Raw genomic sequence first — 21,862 nt, 5'->3', positions numbered from 1 at the left:
CGAGTCAGTGCTACATTTTCATTTGTGCCTGTAAAGGGGACCGCCCTGGTCAGTGAAGAGGCAATAATGCAGAGCTGATTTTATTGCCCAGGGTGAAGCTTTTATTTGCAAGTGGAGATAATAGCTGGTGACTGTACAATATATATCTAAAAAAAAGACAAACAGCATGATGAACATAAGGACACACTTAACTTAATCAACTAGATGCACTCAAAAGAAATCCCTTTTAAACTGGCAACATACCAACCTTACCCTGTCTCTGTCTCCCAAACATTGGGAAAGCAAGGTTTAAATACTCTACCCATGATGCCTCTGACCAATGAGAAGACAACATAACAAAATGATCAATTAACATTGAAAAGGGAATTAAAACAATACACACATGTTCAGGTCATAAACATACTGTCACGTCCTGACCTTAGTTCTTATGTGTGTTGCTTGTTTTAGTGTTGGTCAGGACGTGAGCTGAGTGGGCATTCTATGTTGTGTGTCTAGTTTGTCTGTTTCTGTGTTCAGCCTAATATGGTTCTCAATCAGAGGCAGCTGTCAATCGTTGTCCCTGATTGAGAATCATATATAGGTGGCTTGTTTTGTGTTGGGGATTGTGGGTGGTTGTCTTCTGTCTTTGTGTTCAGCACCAGATAGGACTGTCTCGGTTTTCACATTTGTTATTTTGTATTTTGTATAGTGTTCACGTTATTGTCTCTTCTTTATTAAATCATGTTGAACACTAGCCGCGCTGCATTTTGGTCCTCTCCTTCACCCCAGGAAGAAAGCCGTTACACATACAGTTGAAGTCGGAAGTTTACATACACTTAGGTTGGAGTCTTTAAAACTCGTTTTTCAACCACTCCACAAATGTCTTGTTCACAAAATATAGTTTTGGCAAGTCAGTTAGGACATCTACTTTGTGCATGACACAAGTTATTTTTCCAACGATTTTTAACAGACAGATTATTTCACTTATAATTCAATGTATCACAATTCCAGTGGGTCAGAAGTTTACATACACTAAGTTGACTGTGCCTTTAAACAGCTTGGAAAATTCCAAATGATGTCATGGCTTTAGAAGCTTCTGGAAGGCTAATTGACATCGTTTGAGTCAATTGGAGGTGTACTTGTGGATGTATTTCAAGGCATACCTTCAAACTCAGTGCCTCTTTGCTTGACATCATGGGAAAATCAAAGGAAATCTGCCAAGACCTTAAACATTTTGTAGACCTCCACAAGTCTGGTTCATCCTTGGGAGTAATTTCCAAACGCCTGAAGGTACCACGTCATATGTACAAACAACAGTACGCAAGTATAAACACCATGGGACCACACTGCCATCATACCACTCAGGAAGGAGACACGTTCTGTCTCCTAGAGATGAACGTACTTTGGTGCGAAAAGTGCAAATCAATCTCAGATCAACAGCAAAGGACCTTGTGAAGATGCTGGAGTTAACAGGTAGAAAAGTATCTATATCCACAGTAAAACGAGTCCTATATCAACATAACCTTAAAGGCCGCTCAGCAAGGAATGCAGGGCATCTTAAATCTGTTTTACCTCATTTCTACCAGCATGTCACATGTGCAACCAGAGGGAAAAAAACTCTAGACCACCTTTACTCCACTCACAGACACTCATACAAAGCTCTCCCTCGCCCTCCATTTGGCAAATCTGACCATAACTCTATCCTCCTGCTTCCTGCCTACAAGCAATAACTGAATAATTACCAGTGACTTGGTCAATACAAAAGTGGTTGGATAACGTGCATGCTACGCTGCAGGACTGTTTTGCTAGCACAGACTGGAATGTGTTCAAGCTTTCTTCCAATGGCATTGAGGAGTATATTACCTCAGTCACAGGCTTCATCAATAAGTACATCGACGACGATGTCTGCACAGTGACCCTATGTACATATCCCAACCAGAAGCCATGGATTGCAGGCAACATCCGCACCGAGCGAAAGGCTAAAGCTGCCGCTTTCAAGGAGCGGGACACTAATCCGGACACTTATAAGAAATTACGCTATACCATCAAACAGGCAAAGCGTCGATACAGTATTAAGATTGAATCATACTACACTGGCTCCGATGCTCGTTGGATGTGGCAGGTCTTGCAAACTATTACGGACTACAAAGGGAAACCCAGCCGCGAGCTGCCCAGACGAACTAAATGCCTTTTATGCTCGCTGCGAGGCAACCAACACTGAAGCATGCATGAGAGCACCAGCTGTTCCGGATGACTGTGATCATGCTCTCCGTAGCCCATGTGAGCAAGACCTTTAAACAGGTCAACATTCACAAAGCCGAGGGGCCAGACGGATTACCAGGATGTGTGGGCGGACCAACTGGCAAGTGTCTTCACTGACATTTTCAACCTCTTCCTGTCTGAGACTGTAATATCTACATGTTTCAAGCACCCCACCATAGTCCCTGGGCCCAAGAAAGCGAAGGTAACCCGTAGCACTCCCCTCGGTAGCCATGAAGTGCTTTGAAAGGCTGATCATGGCTCACATCAACACCATCATCCTGGAAACCCTCCAATTCACATACCACCCCAACAGATCCACAGATGACTCAATGTCAATCGCACTCCACACTATCTTTTCCTACCTGGACAAAAGGAACACCTCTGTGAGAATGCTGTTTATTGACTACAGCTCAGCATTCAACACCATAGCGCCCACAAAGCTCATCACTAAGCTAAGGACCCTGGGACTAAACATCTCCCTCTGCAACTGGACTTCCCGATGGGCCGCCCCCAGGTGGTAAGGGTAGGCAACAACACATCTGCCACGTTGATGCTCAACACTGGTGCAACTCAGGGGTGCGTGGTTAGTCCCCTCTTGTACTACCTGTTCACCCACGACTCTGTGGCCAAGCACGACTCCAACACCATCATTAAGTTTACTGATGACACAACAGTGGTAGGCCTGATCACCGACAACGATGAGACAGCCTATAGGGAGGAGGTCAGAGACCTGGCAGCGCAGTGCCAGGACAATAACCTCTCCCTCAATGTGAGCAAGACAAAGGAGCTGATCGTGGACTACAGGAAAAGGAGGGCGAACAGGCCCCCATTAACATCGACGGGTCTGTAGTGGAGCAGATTGAGAGCTTCAAGTTCCTTGGTGTCCACATCACCAACAAACTAACATGGTCCAAGCACACCAAAACAGTTGTGAATATGGCGCGACAAAACCTATGCCCCCTCAGAAGACTGAAAAGATTTGGCATGGGTCCTCAGATCTTCAAAACTGTTCTACAGCTGCACCATCGAGAGCATCCTGACTGGTTACATCACTGCCTGGTATGGCAACTGCTCAGCCTCCGACCGCTAGGCACTACAGAGGGTAGTGCATACGGCCCAGTACGTCACTGGGGCCAAGCTTCCTGCCAACCAGGACCTCTATACTAGGCGGTATCAGAGGAAGGCCCTAAAAATTGTCAAAGACTCCAGCCACCCTAGTCATATGCTGTTCTCTCTGCTACCGCATGGCAAGTGGTACCGGAGCGCCAAGTCTAGGTCCAAGAGGCTTCTAAACAGCTTCTACCCCCAAGCCATATGACTCCAGAACATCTAATCAAATGGCTACCCAGACTATTTGCAACCCCCCCCCCCCCTTTATTTTACACTGCTGCTACTCTCTATTATTATCTTTGCAATGTCACTTTTTAAAAAAAATTATTATATTTTAATTTAATTACAATTTTAACCTTTATTTAACTAGGCAAGTCAGTTAAGAACAAATTCTTATTTTCAATGACGGCTTAGGAACAGTGGGTTAACTGCCTTGTTCAGGGGCAGTACAACAGATTTGTACCTTGTACCTTGTCAGCTCGGGGATTCGAACTTGCAACCTTTCGGTTACTAGCCTAACGCTCTAACCACTAGCCTCACTATTGTTATTTTACTGCTGCTCTTTAATTATTTGTTACTTTTATTTCTTATTTTTTTTTTTTTTTTATTTGTAATTTTTAAACTGCATTGTTGGTTAGGGGCTTGTAAGTAAGCATTTCACTGTAAGGTCTACACCTGTTTTATTCGGCTCATGTGACATAACATTTGATGTGATTTGATTTTGATTTACCTACTGTAAAGTATGGTGGTGGATCTTTGATGTTATGGGGCAATTTGGCCTTGTTCCTGGGGCTCTTGTTAAGGTCAACGACATCATTAACTTTACCAAGTATCAAGCCATTTTAGCCAAAAACCTGGCTGCCTCTGCCAGGAGGAAGACACTTGACCGGAAGTGCATCTTCCAGGAAGGCAATAACCCCAAGCAATAATCAAATTCCCCACAGCAAGAAAATATTTGTTATTAATTTGCTGTTGACTTTCTTTGTCTCAGACTGTAAATATTATTTTGCTGAGCAAATTAATCCAAATGTGCAGTCTTGTAGCACAAGAAAAATGTGTCTTTCAGCTTGTCCAAAATAACAGTTGGCCAACACTTCAAATGTGCCGTCACCGGAGATCTAGATATCATGACCCTTCCCTTTTTATTCCTGTCAGTGGCACAATCACTCTAGAAACACACATTATCCAGTAGAGACTGTAACCTAGGTAAGTCTTTTGTATCTCTAACTCTATTAATTGATTCATTGGAAGCTGAGAGAGTCCATTGTCACTCATCCCTACCCCCTACACACAGTCACAGCCAATTTACTGTATATCGCACAAAGAAACAAAGAAAATCTAAGGAAAATCAAGCCAGTATGATCTGGTGTCTATAGCGTCTTCAGTACTAGCACTGAAATTCATAACATCATATATTCATGGGAACTGTTGGATGCAGCGTGGCAGGGTGTATCTCTTATGGAAAATGCTCTCGAGAGGCGAAAATAGCGTGCCAGGACTTCCCGGTTGGTGCCAGATACTGAGGTTGATCCTGTGCATCTGCTTGTTTGCTCATTTCTGTTTTTCTTTGGGATTTCTTTCCTTCCCGTTAATTGCAAGCCACAGGGCTAATTGTCCAAGCAGTTGGAGAGCCTTTCCACTTAGTGGGTAAGAGTAAAGGGAGTGCAGTACCTGAGGGGGCTTGTTGGTTCACACACACACACACACACACACACACACACACACACACACACACACACACACACACACACACACACACACACACACACACACACACACACACACACACACACACACACACACACACACACACACACGTCACTCTCCCTCATGTGAACCATAATACATACTGTACATGTCACACCCTGAACTGTTTCACCTGTCTTTGTGATTGTCTCCACCCCCCTCCAGGTGTCGCCCATCTTAACCATTATCCCCTGTGTATTTATACCTGTGTTCTCTGTTTGTCTGTTACCAGTTCGTTTCGTTCATTCAGACCTACCAGCGTTTTCCCCCTTGCTCCTGTCATGATTATAGTGCCTGTTTCCTGGTTTTCACGGTTTTTACCTTTCTGCCTGCCCTGACCCTGAGCCTGTCTACCATCCAGTACCTTTGCCCCACTACTCTGGATTACCGACCTCTGCCTGCCTGCCCTGACCCTGAGCCTGCCTGCCGTCATATGCGTTTGCCTGCCCGTGTTCGACATAATTAAAAAACTTTTATTACTTCGACATTGTCTACACCTGGGTCTTACCTCAAACGTGTTAGTACACAAACACCACATTTTTATGAGACCTTATGCCCTCCTGCAACAGGATGAACATGTGTACTACTAAACAGTTTGGCCTAGTTTTCTGTTGTAAAAGATAATTGCGATGCCAATAAGTAGTCGTAAACTTAACTCTACCTCGCCCTAAGGTGAGTTTGAGATATGGCATGCATTGCAGGGTCATATATTTCCTAAATGATCTGAGGTCCCATTATATTCACAATGCCTGACCAATGCAATTGTAAACCTTCACCTCTGAATTGTATCAATTTCCAAATATCCACAAAATAATCCCACAAAGAAGTGACAAAATAATATGGAAGCTCAACTGCAGTTGACAATGAGGATGCACATTGCCTCATGTGTTTTGTTTAGTAACATGTCTTTTTTTGCTCGCCACCAGATTTACTACTGCCTCATTGGCAGATCCTCAACAAAGTGAGAACAGTGAATAATAAAGCTGGACATTTTCACTGGCCGTATGGAACCATCTGCACCATGAGTCCTACATGCAACTCGTTCCACAACCCCGTCTAGATGCCCCAGCAGATTTACAGTGCAAAGCCATTATATCAAAGTCTGTATGCGCTCCCTGACACATATTCTGCATATGTAGGCAATAACTCCTGCCCCACACATAGCTGCATGGGTATTTTTAGATTATCAAATAAAATCAATGAATCCCTCCTCGTTATATCAGTTCATATGAGTAGTGCAGTCATGTTTTGTGTTTTTCCATACAGTGATGTCATTACATTATTCATTAGGATGTTGATCACAGTGACAAGGAGTCAGGGTAAGCAGGGTAGGCAGTGCTTACACTGTGATAATCTAAATAAACAAAGCTGATAAAAAATGTGTATATATATACAGTTGAAGTGGGAAGTTTACATACACCTTAGCCAAATACATTTAAGCTCAGTTTTTCACAATTCCTGACATTTAATCCTAATAAAATTTCTCTGTCTTAGGTCTCTGTTAGGATCACCACTTTATTTTAAGAATGTGAAATGTCTGAATAATAGTAGAGAGAATGATTTATTTCAGCTTTTATTTCTTTCATCACATTCCCAGTGGGTCAGAAATGTACATACACTCAACTAGAATTTGGTAGCATTGCCTATAAATTGTTTAACTTGGGTCAAACGTTTCGGGTAGCCTTCCACAAGCTTCCAACAATAAGTTGGGTGAATTTTGGCCCATCCCTCCTGACAGAGCTGGTGTAACTGAGTCAGGTTTGTAGGCCTCCTTGCTCGCAGACGCTTTTTCAGTTCTGCCCACAAATTTTTTATACGATTGAGGTCAGAGCTTTCTGATGGTCACTCCAATACCTTGACTTTGTTGTCCTTAAGCCATTTTGCCACAACTTTGGATGTATTTTTATTTTATTTATTTTTTATTTTTTTATTTTACTGTTATTTTACCAGGTAAGTTGACTGAGAACACGTTCTCATTTGCAGCAACGACCTGGGGAATAGTTACAGGGGAGAGGAGGGGGATGAATGAGCCAATTGTAAACTGGGGATTATTAGGTGACCATGATGGTTTGAGGGCCAGATTGGGAATTTAGCCAGGACACCGGGGTTAACACCCCTACTCTTACGATAAGTGCCATGGGATCTTTAATGACCTCAGAGAGTCAGGACACCCGTTTAACGTCCCATCCGAAAGACGGCACCCTACACAGGGCAGTGTCCCCAATCACTGGCCTGGGGCATTGGGATATTATATTTTTTTTTAGACCAGAGGAAAGAGTGCCTCCTACTGGCCCTCCAACACCACTTCCAGCAGCATCTGGTCTCCCATCCAGGGACTGACCAGGACCAACCCTGCTTAGCTTCAGAAGCAAGCCAGCAGTGGTATGCTTGGGGTCGTTGTCCATTTGGAAGACCCATTCACGACCAAGCTAACTTCCTGATTGATGTCTTGAGATGTTGCTTCAATATATCCACATAATTGTCCTCCGCATGATGTCATCTATTTTGTGAAGTGCACCAGTTCTTCCTGCAGCAAAGCACCCCCACAACATGATGCTGCCACCCCCGTGCTTCACGGTTGGGATGGTGTTCTTCGGCTTGCAAGTCTCCCCCTTTTTCCTCCAAACATAACGATGGTCATTATGGCCAAACAGTTCTATTTTTGTTTCATCAGACCAGAGGACATTTCTCCAGAAAGTACGATCTTTGTCCCCATGTGCAGTTGCAAACCGTAGTCTGGCTTTTTTATGTCGGTTTTGGAGCAGTGGCTTCTTCCTTACTGATCGGCCTTTCAGGTTATGTCGATATAGGACTCGTTTTACTGTGGATATAGATACATTTGCACCTGTTTCCTCCAGCATCCTCATAAGGTTCTTTGCTGTTGTTCTGGGATTGATTTGCACTTTTCACACCAAAGTACATTCATCTCTAGGAGACAGAACATGTCTCCTTCCTGAGCGGTATGACGGCTGCGTTGTCCCATGGTGTTTATACAATTGTTTTTCTGAGGTCTTGGCTGATCTTTTTGATTTTCCTATGCTGTCAAGCAAAGAGGCACTGAGCTTGAAGGTAGGCCTTGAAATTACATCCACAGGTACATCTCCAATTGACTCAAATTATGTCAATTAGCCTATCAGAAGCTTCTAAAGTCATTAAATAATTTTCTGGAATTTTCCAAGCTGTTTTCTTAATAGATGTATGTATTTTGCATGGGAGAACTGTGCTACCAGCTACTGTTCATGTGTGTATGACTTTTTGTGAAAATTAAACCAAAGGAGGCCTTGGGAATGCGTCTCCCACACGACCGTGGGCCTGCTGTGTCCATGCAGAATAAAATAACGGACATGGTTCTACTGTGACTTCTACATTGCTGTCAGCAAGAGGTTCACCCTGAAGGATAGACGAATGGACCTTACTTACCTAAATACATTTTCCTTTGCAATTTGCGGGTTAGGCTACTGTTGAATGAACATGAGAATAGACAACATCCCTTTGATGCATTTCATTTATCAAGCTACAGTTTCATTTTAATGAGACACCTTTTTGACGTTTTGAATTGCATTTTTCAGTCATTTCGATTGTTGATATGGACATTTCGTTAGAACGTTATTTATTATGTGTGTGTGTAAGAATATTTCACATAATATTATTGTGTGTGTGTCATTCTGGTTGTTGGAGCTATCTGTTCTATGGGTTTCATCAAGGTATATTTGTGTGTAAATCTGACTTTGATAATAGCTCGTGGAATCCAGCCACCGACCTCACCGCACATCACTGGTGAATCAAAGGTTCTGGTTTCGTTCTCTGGTTAATCTACGGCAGATAAACAGTAGAGAAGGATCAGATTAATTCAAAATAATGATTTTCACCTGAATTGCGTTCGCCTGAAACTACTTGTTGTACGATAGTTTGATAGAGCACATACAGTAGGCTAGACATGATGATGATATGCAAAAATTTCTAAAGGACCGCTCACCAAAAATGTTTAGGTCATGTAACAGAATTACACTGCTAGCTGATCAGTAATGGTAACCAGAGACAAAAACTGCATATTTGAGGTGTCAAGTTATACTATACCTATTCTCTCTTCTGAACTGAGGGGAGTTCAAACTGAGAGGGTAATACCTTCTCCAAAGGCAGGACGGACCCTGAGGCAAGGGGCCGGTCACTAAACCAGCTGTCTCCCTTGCAGAGATCTGTCCATCCCCATCACCCATCCCGCCCAACAGAGGAATTTCCCCATTCTCTCTGTTATAGGTTGACAGCAAGGATTTTGAAATGTACTAAACAGCTATTTTATTTGACTACTGTAAAATTTTAATTAAACACTAAATGCAGTCTGTCCCCTTTAATAGCCAGGCAACGGCACACATTTAAGCAAATAAATACTTGTTTCAAATAAATGCAGAGTCTAAAGGAATTGTTTATGAGATTACCATGCATTGTTTACAAGGTTTGATGTTTGATTTGTTACATTAAATAATTCAGTATTGACAACAACAACAAAAAAGTCAATCATCTGTTTTTATCAAGAAACTGCTAACTATTGACTGCTAACAGCTGAGAACTGCTAGCTAACTGGCAAGCACAAAAACAGTCAACTTCGGAAGTACAGACCCCCAGAAAAAGTATGATTGCTCTAATGGCTAAAGTAAGAACTGCCGAAAATGCACAGTCAAAAATAATTATTATTTCTGTCAAGGATTAACATTATTTTTAAATAGAAGCATACTAAGACAAAATAAATGTGACAAAGTGTGTAAATAATGACAAATTAGTGCAGGAAATGAAGAAATAGATTAAAATGCTGGAAGTGAATGCTGGAATTAAACAATTAACTATGCAAATGAGCAAAAGCTGTGTGCATTAAGCCAAGAAAATAGACGCATGCCTCAAATAGAAGCCTCTCTCTAAGAAGTGCCTGTTGTGTTCAGTGATTTAGTAAATAAACACCTGGGCTATTATTTAAGGTTTTCTGTTAATAACTAGTGGAGTGATTAGTAAGATTATTTAGAACACTGCTGAGACAGTTACTATGTACACATAGCCTTAATGTGTCCATCAGGACCACAGAGTGTAAACCTGAGAGGAGCTGTAGTTTATGAAAATCAACCACTCACACAGCATGGAGGGATTTCAATTAAGCGGAGCAAATGGATTTGGAAATAAATGGACAAGTGGCGTGCCTGTTTTTATCTCACAACTCACACTGGAAAAGAGTGCATCAAAGGCTGCTGCTCATGCTGCGTAATCTCCTTAAATTAAAACTAATATAAAATTAGACCATCATTGCGTCGCCCACGGTTGGACAATTATTCACCAGACAGCAAAGATTGTATTCAATTGTATTGTTATTTGGGGAAATTTAGGTGTTTGATGCATGGGAATTATAATAATGGCTAATAAAAACATTAAAACATAGGCCTAATGATAAAACAGATGCATTTGCCATTGGTAAGGAGATCCCATAGCAGCATGTAGCCTAATATGTTTCTTTACCTTTTATTATTCAGGCCTATAGCAGGATATGTCTCTCCTTTTCTGACATTACTGGTTTATTCGCGCTACTCAACAACCATTAGGCTATCATTTATCCATCTCTCATTCAATAGACGAGCATGCTCGAAAGTAAACAGACTGGTAGCCTATTTAAAACATGTGACAGTATAGGTAGGCTACAGAACTGCTGTGCGATAGGAGCGCAACATCATACCCTATTTAATCTCAGATCTTATTTTTTTCAATTATAATTTCACCTTTATTTAACCACGTAGGCCAGTTGAGAACAAGTTCTCATTTACAACTGCGACCGTGCCAAGACAAAGCAAAGCAGTGCGACAAAAACAACAACACAGAGTTACACATGGGATAAACAAACGTACAGTCAATAACACAATAGAACATCTGTATACAGTGTGTGCAAATGAAGTAAGGAGGTAAGGCAAGAAATAGGCCATAGTGGCGAAGTAATTACAAATGAGCAATTAACACTGGAGTGATAGATGTGCAGATGAGGATGTGCAAGTAGAAATACTGGTGTGCAAAAGAGCAGAAAAACAAAAACAAATATGGGGATGTGGTAGGTAGTTGGTTGGATGGGCTATTTACAGATGGGCTGTGTACAGCTGCAGTGATCGGTAAGCTGCTCTGACAGCTGACACTTAAAGTTAGTGAGGGAGATATAAGTCTCCAGCATCAGTGATTTTTGCAATTCGTTCCAGTCATTGGCAGCAGAGAACTGGAAAGAAAAGCGGCCAAAGGAGGTGTTGGCTTTGGGGATGACCAGTGAAATATACCTGCTGGAGCGCGTGCTACGGGTGGGTGTTGTTATTGTGACCAGTGTGCTGAGATAAGGCGGAGCTTTACCTAGCAAAGACTTATAGTTGACTTGGAGCCAGTGGGTTTGGCAACGAATATGTAGCGAGGACCAGCCAACAAGGGCATACTGGTCGCAATGGTAGGTAGTATATGGGGCTTTGGTGACAAAACGGATGGCACTGTGATAGACTGCGTCCAATTTGCTGAGTAGAGTGTTGGAGGCTATTTTATAAATGACATCGCCAAAGTCAAGGATCGGCTGGATAGTCAGTTTTACGAGGGTATGTTAGGCAGCATGAGTGAAGAAGGCTTTGTTTGCGAAATAGGAAGCCAATTTTAGATTTAATTTTGGATTGGAAATGCTTAATATGTGTCTGGAAGGAGAGTTTACAGTCTAGCCAGACATCTATGAATTTATATTTGTTCACATATTCTAAGTCAGAACCGTCCAGAGTCGTGATGCTAGTCGGATGAACGGGCGGGTGCGGGCAGTGATCGGTTAAAGAGCATGCATTTAGTTTTACTAGCGTTTAAGAGCAGTTGGAGGCCACGGAAGGAGAGTTGTATGGCATTGAAGCTCATTTGGAGGTTTGTTAACACAGTGTCCAAAGAAGGGCCAGATGTATACAGAATCGTGTCGTCTGGGTAGAGGTGGATCAAAGAATCACCTGCAGCCAGAGTGACATCATTGATATATACAGAGAAAAGAGTCGGCCCGAGAATTGAACCCTGTGGCACCCCCATAGAGACTGCCAGAGGTCTGGACAACAGGCCCTCCGATTTGACACACTGAACTCTATCTGAGAATAGTTGGTGACCCAGGTCTTTAGAGAAACCAAGGCTGTTGAGTCTGTCGATAAGAATACGGTGATTGACAGCGTCGAAGCCTTGGCCAGGTCGATGAAGACGGCTGCACAGTATTGTTTTTTATCGATGGTGGTTATGATATTGTTTAGGACCTTGAGCGTGGCTGAGGTGCACCGGTGACCAGCTCGGAAACCAGATTGCATAGCGGAGAAGGTATGGTGGGATTTGAGATGGTCGGTGATCTGTTTATTCACTTGACTTTCGAAGACTTTAGAAAGGCAGGGCAGGATAGGTCTGTAACAGTTTGGGTCTAGAGTGTCTCCCCCTTTGAAGAGGGGGATGACCGTGGCCGCTTTCCAATCGTAGGAATCTCAAATGATACGAAAGAGAGGTTGAACAGACTAGTAATAGGGGTTGCGACAATAGGGGTTGCGACAATTAGGAAGAGAGGGTCCATATTGTCTAGCCCAGCTGATTTGGAGGGATCCAGATTCTGCAGCTCTTTCAGTACATCAGCTGTCTGGATTTGGGTGAAGCAGAAGTGTGTGGGGGGGGGGGGGGGGCTTGTGCCAGTTGCTGCGGCAGGAGATAAAAAACACAATCATGAATTGATAAACAAAATATTGAACAACAATTCATCACTTGCATCACTTGCACATCACTTGCATTGAGGTGTGGACTGCTGTAGTCTTTTGTCTATTTTTAAATAGTTCAAGTAGACAATCAATCTTGCAGAGCGAGCGGCCAGTGTTTGGGACACTCTACAGGCTGGTTCATGCATTTTCTGTTTGAAAAAGTCACTGCAAGAGATGAAAACATTCTGCCCACACCTCTATAGAAATGTGATCGCTTTCGTTTAAAAACTATCATGGCCCTGTTCCAACATCTCCAAATACTACAGTAAATGAGGACGTTTTTGTGACCATAAAAGATGAATGGAGGGCGTTTTCCAGGCGAGGTTGTAAATGCCTGTTCACGAGCACACAAATATAGTAGGGCTCTGATTTATCAATGAAAACATGTGTATACTAAATGTTGTGTGCGACAGTTTGATCAATCCCATTAATATGTTGCTCTCTCAAATTTTGAATCTCCACGTACGCCAGAATTTAGTGAGAAATGTATGCACGGTTGCTAAATGAGTCCCCAGGTGATCAAAGGTGTGCATAACCCCTCCACATGTTCTATCACTCATCAGTCAGTCAACACAGCTGATGCTCTCCTCACTCTGTCTGTCTTCCAGTCCTCCATCTCTATCACACAGACCCAGTGTTATGCTGATGAAGGAGGACCCAAAAGCGACGTAATAGAAACAGAGTCTTTATTCCAGTCTTAGACAAAAACGATACTCCTGATATATCTAAGGTAAAAACAAAACAGGAAAACTGAAATCCTCTCATCAGTAGAGATGAACGACTGGAGACGCGACCACTAGACACCTGCTCACACGCAGCATCTGATGAAGGCAAAAACACGACAGGGCGGAACAAGGACACAGAACAGCAAACATCAAACAAGAATCCGACAAGGACTGAAGCGGAAAACAGAGGAAGAAATAGGAACTCTAATGAGGGCAAAAATAGGGGACAGGTGTGAAAGAGTAAATGAGGTCGTTAGCAGAATGAGAAACAGCTGGGAGCAGGAACGATAGAGAGAGAGCGGGAGAAAGGGAGGAGGAGAGAGAAGGATAGAAAGAGGGAAAGAACCTAATAAGACCAGCAGAGGGAAGCACAGGGACAAGACATGATGATCAAAAACATGACAGTACCCCCCCACTCACCGAGCGCCTCCTGGCGCACTCGAGGAGGAACCCTGGCGGCAACGAAGGAAATCATCAATCAACGAACGGTCCAGCACATCCCGAGATGGAACCCAACTCCTCTCCTCAGGACCGTAACCCTCCCAATCCACTAAATACTGGTGACCACGTCCCCGAGAACGCATGTCCATGATCTTCCGTACCTTGTAAATAGGTGCGCCCTCGACAAGGACGGGAGGGGGGGAGGGAAGACGAACGGGAGCGCGAAGAAAAGGCTTGACACAAGAGACATGGAAGACAGGGTGGACGCGACGAAGATGTCGCGGAAGAAGCAGTCGCACAGCGACAGGATTGACGACCTGAGAGACACGGAACGGACCAATGAACCGCGGAGTCAACTTGCGAGAAGCTGTCGTAAGGGGAAGGTTACGAGTGGAAAGCCACACTCTCTGACCGCGACAATACCTAGGACTCTTAATCCTACGTTTATTGGCGGCTCTCACAGTCTGCGCCCTGTAACGGCAAAGTGCAGACCTGACCCTCCTCCAAGTGCGCTCACAACGTTGGACAAAAGCCTGAGCGGAGGGAACGCTGGACTCGGCGAGCTGGGACGAGAACAGAGGAGGCTGGTAACCAAGACTACTCTGAAACGGAGATAGCCCGGTAGCAGACGAAGGAAGCGAGTTGTGAGCGTACTCAGCCCAGGGGAGCTGTTCTGCCCAAGACGCAGGGTTTCGAAACGAAAGGCTGCGTAAAATGCGACCAATCGACTGATTGGCCCTTTCTGCTTGACCGTTAGACTGGGGATGAAACCCGGAAGAGAGACTGACGGAAGCACCAATCAAACGACAGAACTCCCTCCAAAACTGTGACGTGAATTGCGGACCTCTGTCTGAAACGGCGTCTAACGGAAGGCCATGAATTCTGAACACATTCTCAATGATGATTTGTGCCGTCTCCTTAGCGGAAGGAAGCTTAGCGAGGGGAATGAAATGTGCCGCCTTAGAGAACCTATCGATAACTGTAAGAATCACAGTCTTCCCTGCAGACGAAGGCAGACCGGTAATAAAGTCTAAGGCGATGTGAGACCATGGTCGAGAAGGAATGGGAAGCGGTCTGAGACGACCGGCAGGAGGAGAGTTACCTGACTTAGTCTGCGCGCAGTCCGAACAAGCAGCCACGAAACGGCGCGTGTCCCGCTCCTGAGTAGGCCACCAAAACCGCTGGCGAATAGAAGCAAGCGTACCCCGAACGCCGGGGTGGCCAGCTAACTTGGCAGAATGAGCCCACTGAAGAACAGCCAGACGAGTAGAGACAGGAACAAACAGAAGGTTACTAGGACAAGCGCGCGGCGACGCAGTGTGAGTGAGTGCTTGCTTTACCTGTCTCTCAATTCCCCAGACAGTCAACCCGACAACACGCCCTTCAGGGAGAATCCCCTCGGGGTCGGTAGAAACCACAGAAGTACTAAAAAGACGGGATAAAGCATCAGGCTTGGTGTTCTTATTTCCCGGGCGATAGGAAATCACGAACTCGAAACGAGCGAAAAACAACGCCCAACGAGCTTGACGTGCATTAAGTCGTTTGGCAGAACGGATGTACTCAAGGTTCTTATGGTCAGTCCAAACGACAAAAGGAACAGTCGCCCCCTCCAACCACTGTCGCCATTCGCCTATGGCTAAGCGGATAGCGAGCAGTTCGCGGTTACCCACATCATAGTTGCGTTCCGATGGCGACAGGCGATGAGAAAAGTAAGCGCAAGGATGAACCTTATCGTCAGACTGGAAGCGCTGGGACAGAATGGCTCCCACGCCCACCTCTGAAGCGTCAACCTCGACAATGAATTGTTTAGTGACGTCAGGAGTAACAAGGATAGGGGCGGATGTAAAACGCTTCTTGAGGAGATCAAAAGCTCCCTGGGCGGAACCAGACCACTTAAAGCAAGTCTTGACAGAAGTCAGAGCTGTGAGAGGGGCAGCCACTTGACCGAAATTACGAATGAAACGCCGATAGAAATTAGCGAAACCGAGAAAGCGCTGCAACTCGACACGTGACTTAGGAACGGGCCAATCGCTGACAGCCTGGACCTTAGCGGGATCCATCTGAATGCCTTCAGCGGAAATAACAGAACCGAGAAAAGTGACAGAGGAGACATGAAAGGCGCACTTCTCAGCCTTCACGTAGAGACAATTCTCTAAAAGGCGCTGGAGTACACGTCGAACGTGCTGAACATGAATCTCGAGTGACGGTGAAAAAATCAGGATATCGTCAAGGTAAACGAAAACAAAGATGTTCAGCATGTCTCTCAGTACATCATTAACTAATGCCTGAAAGACAGCTGGAGCATTAGAGAGACCGAACGGCAGAACCCGGTATTCAAAATGTCCTAACGGAGTGTTAAACGCCGTTTTCCACTCGTCCCCCTCTCTGATGCGTACAAGATGGTAAGCGTTACGAAGGTCCAACTTAGTAAAGAACCTGGCTCCCTGCAGCATCTCGAAGGCTGACGACATAAGGGGAAGCGGATAACGATTCTTAACCGTTATGTCATTCAGCCCTCGATAATCCACGCAGGGGCGCAGAGTACCGTCCTTCTTCTTAACAAAGAAAAACCCCGCTCCGGCGGGAGAGGAAGAAGGCACCACAGTACCGGCGTCGAGAGAAACAGACAGATAATCCTCGAGAGCCTTACGTTCGGGAGCCGACAGAGAGAATAGTCTACCCCGAGGGGGAGTGGTCCCCGGAAGGAGATCAATACAACAATCATACGACCGGTGAGGAGGAAGAGAGCTGGCTCTGGACCGACTGAAGACCGTGCGTAGATCATGATATTCCTCCGGCACTCCTGTCAAATCACCAGGTTCCTCCTGAGTAGAGGGGACAGAAGAAACAGGAGGTATAGCAGACATTAAACACTTCACATGACAAGAAACATTCCAGGATAGGATAGAATTACTAGACCAATTAATAGAAGGATTATGACATACTAGCCAGGGATGACCCAAAACAACAGGTGTAAAAGGTGAACGAAAAATCAAAAAGGAAATGGTCTCACTGTGGTTACCAGATACTGTGAGGGTTAAAGGTAGTGTCTCACATCTGATACTGGGGAGAGAACTACCATCTAAGGCGAACATGGGCGTGGGCCTCCCTAACTGTCTGAGAGGAATGTCATGTTTCCGAGCCCATGCTTCGTCCATAAAACAACCCTCAGCCCCAGAGTCTATCAAGGCACTGCAGGAAGCAGCCGAACCGGTCCAGCGTAGATGGACCGACAAGGTAGTACAGGATCTTGATGGAGAGACCTGAGTAGTAGCGCTCACCAGTAGCCCTCCGCTTACTGATGAGCTCTGGCTTTTACTGGACATGACATGACAAAATGTCCAGCAGAACCGCAATAGAGACAAAGGCGGTTGGTGATTCTCCGTTCCCTCTCCTTAGTCGAGATGCGAATACCTCCCAGCTGCATGGGCTCAGTCTCTGAGCTGATGGGAGAAGATGGTTGAGATGCGGAGAGGGGGAACACCGTTAACGCGAGCTCTCTTCCACGAGCTCCTGTGACGAAGATCTACCCGTCGTTCTATGCGGATGGCGAGTGCAATCAAAGAGTCCACGCTGGAAGGAACCTCCCGGGAGAGAATCTCATCCTTAACCTCAGCGTGAAGTCCCTCCAGAAACCGAGCGAGCAACGCCGGCTCGTTCCAGTCACTGGATGCAGCAAGAGTGCGAAACTCTATAGAGTAATCCGTTATGGATCGATCACCTTGACATAGGGAAGCCAGGACCCTGGAAGCCTCCTTCCCAAAAACAGAACGATCAAAAACGCGTATCATCTCCTCCTTAAAGTTCTGATAAACGTTAGAACACTCAGCCCTTGCCTCCCAGATAGCTGTGCCCCACTCCCGAGCCCGACCAGTCAGGAGCGATATGACGTAAGCGATCCGAGCTCTCTCTCCTGAGTATGTGTTGGGCTGGAGAGAGAACACAATATCACACTGGGTGAGAAAGGAGCGACACTCAGTGGGCTGCCCAGAGTAACAAGGTGGGTTATTAACCCTAGGTTCCGGAGACTTGGAAGACCAGGAAGTAGCTGGTGGCACGAGACGAAGACTCTGAAACTGTCCTGAGAAATCGGAGACATGAGCGGCCAGGGTCTCAACGGCATGACGAGCAGCAGACAATTCCTGCTCGTGTCTACCAAGCATTTCTCCCTGGATCTCGATGGCAGTCTTGCGAGAATCCGTAGTCGCTGGGTCCATTCTTGGTCGGATTCTTCTGTTATGCTGATGAAGGAGGACCCAAAAGCGACGTAATAGAAACAGAGTCTTTATTCCAGTCTTAGACAAAAACGATACTCCTGATATATCTAAGGTAAAAACAAAACAGGAAAACTGAAATCCTCTCATCAGTAGAGATGAACGACTGGAGACGCGACCACTAGACACCTGCTCACACGCAGCATCTGATGAAGGCAAAAACACGACAGGGCGGAACAAGGACACAGAACAGCAAACATCAAACAAGAATCCGACAAGGACTGAAGCGGAAAACAGAGGAAGAAATAGGAACTCTAATGAGGGCAAAAATAGGGGACAGGTGTGAAAGAGTAAATGAGGTCGTTAGGAGAATGAGAAACAGCTGGGAGCAGGAACGATAGAGAGAGAGCGGGAGAGGGAGAAAGGGAGGAGGAGAGAGAAGGATAGAAAGAGGGAAAGAACCTAATAAGACCAGCAGAGGGAAGCACAGGGACAAGACATGATGATCAAAAACATGACACCCAGCCTTGGTTAAAACTGGTAAACCCAGAAGTTGCAGCATGCATAAAGAATGTGAATATCATTCCCTATAAACCATAATCGGTGCCCTTTAGCGAGCAATGAAAGCCGTCTTTTGCTATATAAAGAACAGAACCCGGCAGAGAGAGAACAATGTAGCTGCAGTTTTTGGAGAAGCATTATCACAGGACTGAATACTTACTGAGTTCATCCTGCTTCTTGCCCATTTATTGCCAAAGTACATTGGCTTCATAGAATTAATGAATAAATGTTGTATGATAAACTCATTATTCAACATCCTCTTATTGGTATTTCATACACAACGTGCAGATAGCCTAGCAATTGGAGCATTGGGCCAGTGACCTAAAGGTCGGTAGTTTGAATCCCAGAAGCAACTAGGTGAAAAATCTGTTGATCTGCCCTTGAGCAAGGCACCTAACCCTAATTGCTGCAGGGTCGCCGTTAATAATGGCTAATCACCAGTGGTGGAGTAAGTACCCAATTGTCATACTTAAGGAAAGGAAAGAAGGAGAGATACCTTAATAGAAAATGACTCAAGTAAAATCACCCAGTCACCCAGTAAAATCCTACTTGCGTAAAAGTCAAAAACTGTTTGGTTTTAAATATACTTAAGTACCAGAAGTAAATGTAATTGCTGAAATATACTTAAGTATCAAAATATAAATAATTTCAAATTCCTTATATTAATAAACCAATTAGGCACATTTGGGAAGTCTTGACACAACATTTTGAACAGATATGCAATGGTTCATTGGATCAGCCTAAAACGTTGCAAGTACACTGCTGCCATCTAGTGGCCAAAATCTAAATTGCAGCTGGGCTGGAATAATACATTATGGCCTTTCTCTTGCATTTCAAAGATGATGGTAAAAAATCACGTTTGTTTCTATGTATTATCTTTTACCAGATGTAATGTGTTATATCCTCCAACATTAATTTCACATACCCACAATCTTCAAAGTGTTTATTTTAAATGGTATCAAGAATATGCATATCCTTGCTTCAGGTCCTGAGCTCCAGACAGTTAGATTTGGGTATGTTATTTTAGGCGAAAATTGGGGAAAAAAGGGTCAGATCCTTAAGAGCAAACCAGACGGCACCATTTTTACGGATAGCCAGGGGCATGTTCCAACACTCCGACATCTTAACAAAGCATGTGTTTAGTGAGTCCGCCAGATCAGAGGTAGTAGGGATGACCAGGGATGTTCTCTTGATAAGTGTGTGAATTAGACAATTTTCCTGTCCTGCTAAGCATTTAAAATGTAACGAGTACTTTTGGGTGCCATGGAAAATTTATGGAGTAAAAAGTACATAATTTTCTTTAGAAATGTTGTGAAGTAAAAGTAAACGTAGTCAAAAATATAAATAGTAAAGTCAAGTACAGATACCCCAGAAAAACTACTTAAGTAGTACTTTCAAGTATTTTTACTTAAGTACTTTACACCACTGCTAATCCCTGGTCGTTGCCCCCTCTCTGAGAGTGTCTCGGGGAGTAGGATATGCAAAAGAAATTAACATTTCCATTTCACACTACACACTTGTACTTTTTGACGTTATTCAATTACCTTTAAATACGTCAAAATTAGACAATTTAATTGAGTATGATATGAAGGGTTTGACCTTAATAACCAAAAAAAAGTATACAAAATGTTTTATATCTATTCTCCAGGAACAATTAAACACATTCAATTTAAGTCTCACATGGTTTGAGCACGTCAACAATAATCACAACTGACTGTCAAGAAGACAGAAAAGATCTCATTTGCAATTTCAAAATATGGACACAGTAATCATTAGTCACTAACTATCCAAATAACAGCCACAACTCATTCAAAGATCCAAGATCAGTTTCATGCAGATAAATAAATCAATCTCTCATTCTTACCTTTAGCAGACCAGACAGTTCAGAGCTACTCCACCACAGCCTTTGGCAGCTCACACGAATTGCCTCATTGGAACTCAACACATTCAGTAAAGGGGGATGAAAGGATGTCCAACTTGAAGGCAGTTCCGCCACCTCTCTCCTTGTGTTCTAACCAGATGACACTTCTATTCCCCAAAAAAATCTATATTCTCTCTGTTTCTTCTGCCCTGACAGCTCAGCCTACTGCTCTTGTCACCGAGTACGGGCACCAAGTCAGAGCTAAAGAGAGAGAGAGTGGGAAAGAAAGAGAGAGGAGGAGAAAATGCCTTTTAAACTGAGAGAGGAGCCTTCTGTTCAAACCCCCATTCCTCAACTACAGCCCTTAAATAGCAGTCACCCTCCCTCCCTCCCTCCCTCCTTCCCTCCCTCCCTCCCTCCCTCCCTCCTTCTTTCTTACTGTTGGATGTAGCTGGACTGCTGCCTTGAAGTGGGATGCTGTTGTTCCTACTGGCAACGCCATTCAAAGAGTGAAAAATAGGGAGAGGGTGACTGTGTGAAAGAGAAAATTCCGCGGAGCAAGACAGGGGGATGAGGGAAGGAGGGAGGAAGTCATTATTTTGAGGGGTCACAGTAAAGAGGTAGAGCAGTACTACTGTATGAGCAAAGTTAGTCAAAATTCAACCTGGAAAACAAACACAAGGGGTTATTAAAAGAATCAGCTCTCACTTACGTGTCTGATTAATATTAAAGACACAAAGCAACACATCTATGAAAGTCCTGTAGAGTCCCTACCCAAGACACACCAACTGCCTCTTGACCTGTGACAAAGCAGGGCTTTTAATGGCGCCGTGGCAACTAGTGCCCATTCCCACTGACCACAGGTCTCCACTCTAAACCTGTGATGACTAAGTCCCTACAGTCATCTGTTCCCCATCTTAACACAGATTCCCAAGATGAAATAGAGACCTGGGGTGAGGCAGCCAGCCTCCCACCATAATCACTCTCTTTATTTTCCAACATAGGCAATTCATCAAACACAAAAACAGACAGATAGACAAACCGACCGACAGACACACCAGGCGGCAGCCAAGGTTGGTTCTCCCGCTGATACGCCCACTGCTCATCTTCTCCCTCCTTGGTGAGTAGCTGCCCCTTATAAAACAACCAAAATCTATCAGGACAAAATCAGGATCAAATTATAGGTGATTTTCTTCCCTCGTC

At 44.3% G+C, this 21,862-nt stretch overlaps 1 protein-coding gene across 2 annotated transcripts in view; it reads right to left on the bottom strand.

The window, feature by feature from the left end:
- LOC129863832 (tenascin-like) overlaps nucleotides 1–20,999 on the bottom strand; it is a 69,714-nt gene extending 48,715 nt beyond the window's left edge. For both annotated transcript variants that reach the window (XM_055936129.1, XM_055936130.1), the window contains exon 1: nucleotides 20,663–20,999. The gene's annotated coding sequence lies outside the window, so the exon portion shown is untranslated. The remainder of the gene's footprint in view (nucleotides 1–20,662) is intronic.
- Nucleotides 21,000–21,862: the final 863 nt, after the last annotated feature.

The sequence above is a fragment of the Salvelinus fontinalis genome, chromosome 10 (assembly GCF_029448725.1).
Source record: "Salvelinus fontinalis isolate EN_2023a chromosome 10, ASM2944872v1, whole genome shotgun sequence".
Lineage (NCBI taxonomy): Eukaryota > Metazoa > Chordata > Actinopteri > Salmoniformes > Salmonidae > Salvelinus > Salvelinus fontinalis.
Note: the sequence above shows the minus strand (reverse complement) of the source record. Positions and strands in the feature narration are given on the sequence as shown.